This window comes from Papio anubis, chromosome 3 (assembly GCF_008728515.1).
Source record: "Papio anubis isolate 15944 chromosome 3, Panubis1.0, whole genome shotgun sequence".
Lineage (NCBI taxonomy): Eukaryota > Metazoa > Chordata > Mammalia > Primates > Cercopithecidae > Papio > Papio anubis.
Window position 1 is genome coordinate 149,250,944 of NC_044978.1, and position 7,749 is coordinate 149,258,692.

A 7,749-nucleotide genomic window follows, 5' to 3' on the forward strand; every position below is an offset into this window, starting at 1 on the left:
TTCTTACTTTGTGATAATTTGATGCAGCCCATAAAGAAGGCTTGAACATACCCAGCTATTTAATTGATTCCATTTCTTCACTCCAGACTCATTCTCAGGTGGAAATGTTCTCCAGCAGGAAAGGGGTCCCTGAAGGATCCTCTGTTGTCTCAAGAGGTATGGACTGAGAGCTGTGGAAAGGTCACAAATATACGGTGTTTATTGCATATCATCATGTGTGAATGTACAGTATCTATTACTGGAGAAAAGAGCTAGGATCACTTTATGCCTGATCTCAATATTGTTTATAAAAGATTAATTAGAAGCTGCCAGATTAGCAGGGACCTGACTTCCTGCCTTTCTTTTTTCCCTTCCTTCTTTGTTTGTTTCTCTCTTCTTAGAAATAGGATTAATGTTTGTGTCTTCTGACCTTTGCTTCAGATTTCAAAGTGTTGTATTTTCTTTGGATGACTTTGGGATTTTTGGCAGCCTCTATAACCTAATTAACTGTTCTAGACAGGCCGAAGTTTAGCATCTGCCAGTGTCACTGCAGACCAAGGCTGCAGAGGAGAGAGAATTTCATATTGTCTGTGGGCTACGCTGTAAAAGGCTCTCTGCACAATCAACCTTGCCTCAGCTAGAGAGGCTGCTGTCTTTGGAGTATTCTACCTAAGGAGGATACCAATTACTCATCTCCCTCAAAATACACACACACACACACACACACACATGCATGCGTGCACATGCAAAAAGAGTCTTCCTCCACATTCTTTGGCTTGCAAGCATCTGACATGCTAACACCAGATAGGTTTGATTTCTTAACACACAAATACCAATAAAGGAGGTGTCACCTATGGTGGTAACACTTTATTATAAACTGAGGAATCAAAAAGAATGAGAGAGACAGAGAAACAAATGAGAGGGAGAGGGTGTAATTGTGGAAGGCTGACCCTCATTTTCAAGACAACTTTGTTTTTTTTATATCTGATTAAAATATTTTCTAAACGTTTTCTTCTTGTCAGTAAATATTGGGAGTTTTTGAACCGTGACAGAAGCTGTGATACCTGGATCCTGGCTCTACCATTAATGAGTGATGTGACCTTGAACAAGTCATTTCACTTTTTTGAGCCTTGGTTTTCTTATATGTGAAATGTAATAACGTTTCTTATGTGTAAAACATTTTACATATAAGAAAACCAAGGCTTAAAAAATGAAATGACTCAAACCAAGTCAAATGACTCAAAACCAAGACTCAAAACAAGTGAAATGACTTGTTCAAGGTCACATAACTAGTTAATGGCAGAGCCAGGATCCAGGTATCATGGCTTCTGTTCCAGTGCTTGTTGCAACATACCACCTCTATTTTCTAATTTTGCTCAGGTCTGGCCCTTGAGGACATCTTTGTTAACCTGGACAATGGGTGCTCAGGCCTGTGTTCACAGGTGTGGAAGGCTGGATATCATTTCTGCTTTCTAGATAGGAAAGAAGATCATTGTTTGCATGATCACACAGGACTAAACTCTTCTAACTTCTAGGTTGTTAATCTGATGACAAAACTTCCAGATTCCTTGTTTCTTTTGGGTCCTGCTCTTTCTTCATGAGACCACAGGTAAATCTGTGCCATCCCAGACATGGGCTGGAGAATTTAAAGCATCTAGAACTGGGAAGGTGAAAGTACATGAGAAATGAGTCTGCGACCAAAATTGAGGTCAAAAACAAGCATTCCCCTGTCCATCCTCTCACCCTACCACCAATTAGTAGGCTAGAGAGGTGCCTTGTCCTTATAAAACAATGGGTCCTAGCCCTTTATAAAACAAGGCTGCCCAAAGGTAAAATTACCACTAGGTTCATTCTACTCACTGAGCTAGAAGGAGCCTTGTGATCATGAAATGAAACCCCCTTTAATATGTAGGTGATGCCCAAATTGTAATTTTACTAAAGGAGTGGAAAGAAAATTACTTCCTAATAATAATGATATATGAGGATTTCCCATATTCTAGACCCGGTGTTAAGCTTTTAATAGGCATCTCAGTTAATCGCACTACATCCAGGGTCTGGGCCCAGCACCTCCTATCTCCACATCTGACATCCCTTCTTGGACACTACTGTTCCTGTATATCTTTTGTTATGTGCACACTTTACCTTTTGTAACATATGTGCACTTTGCTTGCTCCAAAGTCTATGATATGCACATGTACCTCACCTACTTCCCTTCACTGTGATGGCTGATGATTTTTCATCCAGCTGCATGGCTATGTCACATGTCCAGTTCATTCCTTGTAGATGCTGGGGGTAGTGATCAGAAGGCACAAAACTAGAGCCCCTGTGACTGACTGTGACCCAGGAGAAAAAGTGCCCATCACCCAACCTGTATTTGCCTGCAGGTGCATTCCCATGTGTGTACATCAAATATCCTGGTCAAGAAACCTGTGGATCATTCTTCTATGAAATAAATTTGTTCTGTTATGGACAGAAGTGAAACAGTGCCCCTAGTGGTATGAAGAAGACCACATTAGCACATCATGCCCCTCTTACTATCTTAAGGACTCCAGCCAGTGAAGTCAGTGATGTGCTGTTCGTGCTTCCCTAGCTTGAAGAAGACTATCAGACTTAATATTACATTCATACAGTGGCTCTCTGATTTGGGTGATAAATACTTGAGTCTGCTTTGCTAATGTGAGAAATAGATTATTCAGGGTCACTCAAGCCAGGGCCCCACTTTTCAAAGTTCCAGGTGGTAAGCTAGATCATTAGTAACCCACTTATTTGTTTACAAAATGGAAATTTTCAGTCTGTGTGAGAATTTGTCAGCATAACAATTTGCCAACAGAGATTGTTGATTCAGAGGTGTCTGCAGCATGGTAGAATTCACAGCAGCACAGTTTTAAATAAAGTTACACCTTTCAGAAAGTGCTATCTGATGTTTTAATGACTCAGAAATTCTAACTTTACCTCCACCCCCTTCCAAATCTGCGTAATGTATTTTTTGAGCAGCCTTCCTCTTACAACCTTCTAAACACATTGCTATCAGAGCACTATGCATGCCACACAAAGTAGAAGAAAGTTAAAGAAGTTTGAAGTAAAAGTTTGTAGATTATTTTGTATTTCTAAATTAAATATTTTCATTTTGTAATTGCTAAGGTTTTTTTTTTCTCCTTCATGTCAATCTCAAATACAGTACCTTCCAAAACCCTCTTCTTGTGTGTTTCATCTTCTGACACTTATTTGGAGAGCTTCTTTTTACAAAGCGCCTTCATACATGTTAGGTCATTTATTTTTATTCTAACCTTCTGAAATAGGTTCTGCATTATTTCCCTCCCCTCTCCAGTTTTTAATATGAAGCTCAAGTGATTTTAGTGGCATGTTTAGGTTCACTCAGTTGCTGGATAGCAGAGCCAATGTCAAAAACTAACTAGATCTCTGAACACGAAGCCGTAGATCATTTATAATACACCACGTGGCTGCCAAAGTATAACAAGATCCATTTAGCCGAATTGATTAAACATCATTTGCACCTCTCTATGAAATTTATACTGGTAGGTAGGCAAACCAAATAATATAGGTATAAAACACTACTTGGATGGCAATGTTAGCTACATTGCCTATTTACATTGACATATTTTTATTCAGCAGAAGCTAACTTCCATATCTTTTAATTCTGCTAACAACTCAGTTTTGTAGATAAGTACAAGAGGCTGAGACTTTAAATGACTTGTCCAAATTCAGAGAGCTAATAGGTTGGCAAAGCTAGAATGTGAACCAGATTTATCTCACCCTTATACTAGATAGAGTCTTCTAATTATGTAACACTAAGTCCACATGAATAAAAAGGAAATCTTGCCTTTACAGTACTCTGTATTGACATGGCCCAAATATCTTAAATATATTGTCCAGGTCAATCATTGTTTTCTTATTTTTTAAATGCTTGTACTTAGCTAGAATAGTATGAAACTTGAATGTATTTTGAATTTGCTTTTCTTTTCAAAATACTGTAATGAGACAAAGTGTTTTTATTTGCATTTTTTACAATTTGCATATTTTCTGCAAAAATTGAATAGAGATGATTCTGTAACAGTCTCTCTAAATATGTTTCTTTGGATTCTACTTTCTGAAAAACTACTATGACTTTGCCATCTTCCTTTTCTCACCATTCTTGTAGCTATGCTTTATGTTTATTATTTAATAGGATTTATTTCTTCACAAAATAATGGTCTCCATCACAATCCTTTAGCCTGAATTAGTTATACAGTTGCACTATGCATCTTCTTGGGTTACCGCTTATAAATGTAAATTATCTTATCACCTAAATTTAGAAAGCCATATGCAGAAATTGACAGGTCATTTACATTCAGTTGAAAGAAGAGGATAGGCAGCCAATGATATTGTGTTGAAGCCTTGAGAAACATTTTACAAATCAAATGATTCAAAAACAGGTTTTAAATTCCTAACTCCTGTCACTTCTTGATAAGTATGGGAAGATCATTCCGCTATCATTTGAAAGATTTAGAACAAATTTAAAATTTAGGAGACTGGCATTATTCCTCTCCAAATAAATGTAGTGTAGCTTTTATATTATAAAAATGTATATTAATGTATCTTTTTATTTACAAATTTTATCATATATTTTTATTACAAAATATGATTGTGTATACCATTTTAAGAGATGCTAACCTATTTGATCTATAGATCCTGATCTATTCCTGCATTAGTCAGAATTTTTTCGTGGCAAATAACCAAAACCAACAAGTTTCTTTTCAGAATACAGGAGTTTATGCAGAACACAGGACCAGAAAAAGAGTCTCAAGACAAATTGGAACCAGGAATAGGAAATGTCCTTGGGAAAAATGGACATTATTTTACTGTTTTTCCACATCTCATCTCTGGTTCTTTCTAAGCAACAAGAACATCTCTTTCCCTTGCATCTCTCTTTTTCTCTTGTGTGAGCACAGGCATGCACACACACATACCCCCGCATAACTTTCTTTGATAGTTAATACTCATGAGCCACATGGAAAGACTGATTCTTTTTTGAAATCTTTTTCAGGAACTAGTGAACAGCAAAGTAGTTGAGTAAACAGACTTGTGTTGGCTTTGAGTTGATGTTTGCCTGTGGCTCTTTCCACTCTTCCAGGAAGTTAGCATACCCCAACGCAAATTCTAGCGTAAAAACTTTACTCAAATTTTACCTTTTGTTTTTCTCTGTGATCAAAAAATAATTACTTGTACTTCATATTAGCAATGACATCATTGGGTTTGTTCCTCCAAACTAATCTTTCTCTGGAAAGAATTTTGTAATTCTTTCTTTTTATTTAAATAAGTGATTTTTGGAAAATGATTTAAACAGTACTTGCTCAGTTGTAAGATGCTCAGGAGTGTAAACTAAGTAGGAAGGAGTGAGTCAAAATAGAATTTTGCCACCTGATATGGTTTGGCTGTGTCCCCTACCCAAATCTCATCTTGAATTGAAGCTCCCTTAATTCCCACATGTGGTGAGAGGGACCTGGTGGAAGGTAATTGAGTCATGGGGGAGGGTCTTTCCTGTGTTGTTCTTATGATAATGAATAAGTCTCATGAGATCTGATGGCTTTATAAAGGGGAGTTCCCCTACACACATCCTTTTGCCTGCTGCCATGTAAGACGTGACTTTGCTCCTCCTTTGCCTTCCACTGTGATTGTGAGGTCTCCCCAACTACATAGAACTGTGAGTCCATTAAACCTTTTCTTCTTTATAAATTACCCAATCTCAAGTATGCCTTTATTAGCAGTGTAAGGACAGACTAATACACCATCTCCTCTGAATAATTGTGTTAATAAAGATGTGACAATAAAGTTTACTGAACATAATCCAATGTATGGCTCAACCATCCTTTGAAATCAAGTGCTTTTTATATATACGATTTAGATAGAAAAATAAGGAATCACCCATGTGTCCTACACAAGGTTCTTAGCTGAAAACAGCAGAACTGGTGCTGATTAACTTAAGCGTATAAGCAATTTACTGGAAAATTATTAGACAGTAATGGTAATGTTGAGAGCTAGAGAACCAGGCTTGGAAAATGAGAGGGGACTAGAAGAGGTCAGCAGATTGGATCCACAGTCAAAATAAGCATCACAGGGACAGATAATGTAGGGCAGCCTTGCTGTTGCTGCTGTCAAATCCTGAATACTGCACTATACCCGTTACCACCAGTACCACCACTGGCATTATTGCCACTGAGCCCTAGATGTTGCCATCCCTATTGTCCTACACAGTTCTTTACTCTGGCTTCTGGGGCCAGAGAGCCTAGGAGAGTGAGTTTCTGTCCTGGACCAAGATTCAGGCTGTGCAGGATTTTTGAACACTGGAAGGGGTTTTAGAGGTTAGATCATCAAAATCCTCACACACCTTTCCCCAGAAAATATATGATACACTTTCTCTGGTCTTATTAATATATGGCTCAGAACATTTCAATGCCATGAACAAAAGATGAGTTGAATGTCTTTTGTATTCCTAGTAATAAAATTAGAATAATAATGCCTGACCTCTCCAAGACTCAGATGCCTGGCAAAGCTTACCTCTCCTGTACAACCAAGAGCAAGAAAGTGAGCTAAAAAGAATCTTCTAAGCAGCCAGACTCTATGTTACAATGTTCACATGATGACTCTCACTGTCTTGACTCATGGGAGATTCCCAGAGGCTCTCTATCAGACTCTCTTTACACTTACTGTACACACAATTCAAACAAACTGGGTCTTCCCAGTTGGCAGAACCACAGCGGATTAGAGACACCAAACCAGAAGAAGAAGGGCTGCTATTAACACGCACGCTGCTGGAAATGAGAAATCATTGCTCATAGCAAAGAGTCAGGAAGCATATGACAGCAGAAGTGATATGTATTCACACATACAGGCACGCACACGCGTGCACACACACACACACCACATTCAGTGATCTAGAGATGACTTAATATTGGAATGATGCTACTCTGTAAATCTCAAAATGGGAAAGATCAGGGATAAATAGACCCTGAAGTTGAGAAAGGTAAACTTCAGCATACTGCAAGTACTTGGGGGCAATTTTCTGCAGCAAACAACCCGGATAGTTGAGACAGATGGACAAATGGCACTTGTGCTATCCAGTAGTAAACACCCACTAAGTAGGTGGAAACCAACAGTAGGCAGAGATTCAAGTAGAGTCCTACCTCCAAGGAGAACGTTGTAGAACTATTTTGCTTAAGTGCCTAAAGTAGTGTTGGTGGTAGTACTGGTAGTAATAGTAGTACTAGCAGTAGTAACAATAAAGTAAAGATTCATTGAATGCCTTTCATGAGGCTAAATATGGTTCTATGTGTTTTAGAGACATTAAGTCATTTAATTATAAACTTTCATCCCATGAAGGAAGCTACTATAATTATCCCTATATTACAGATGAGGAGGAGGCTGAGGCTAGGTGCCATAAATATACTTTTCCGAGGTCATACAGTTACAATGTGGTGTGACCTGGACTTCAATGCAGGCACTTTGTTTCCAGAATCTGGGTTTTGACCTTTAGGGTATACTGCATCTCTAGATGCTAGATAGCATACCAATACAATTACCCAGGCAAAGGAGAACTAGTTCAAGACAAGGAAACTAGAAGAAAACTCAGGTTGCAACATTTGTCTTAAAGAGACATAAAGTAATATTCAATGAATGTTCAATTTGCGTCACATTCATGATCTCATATGATCTTCCATATGCCAGAGTAAATTGTTACTCACTGTACATATGAACAACCTGAGGTATAGAGTG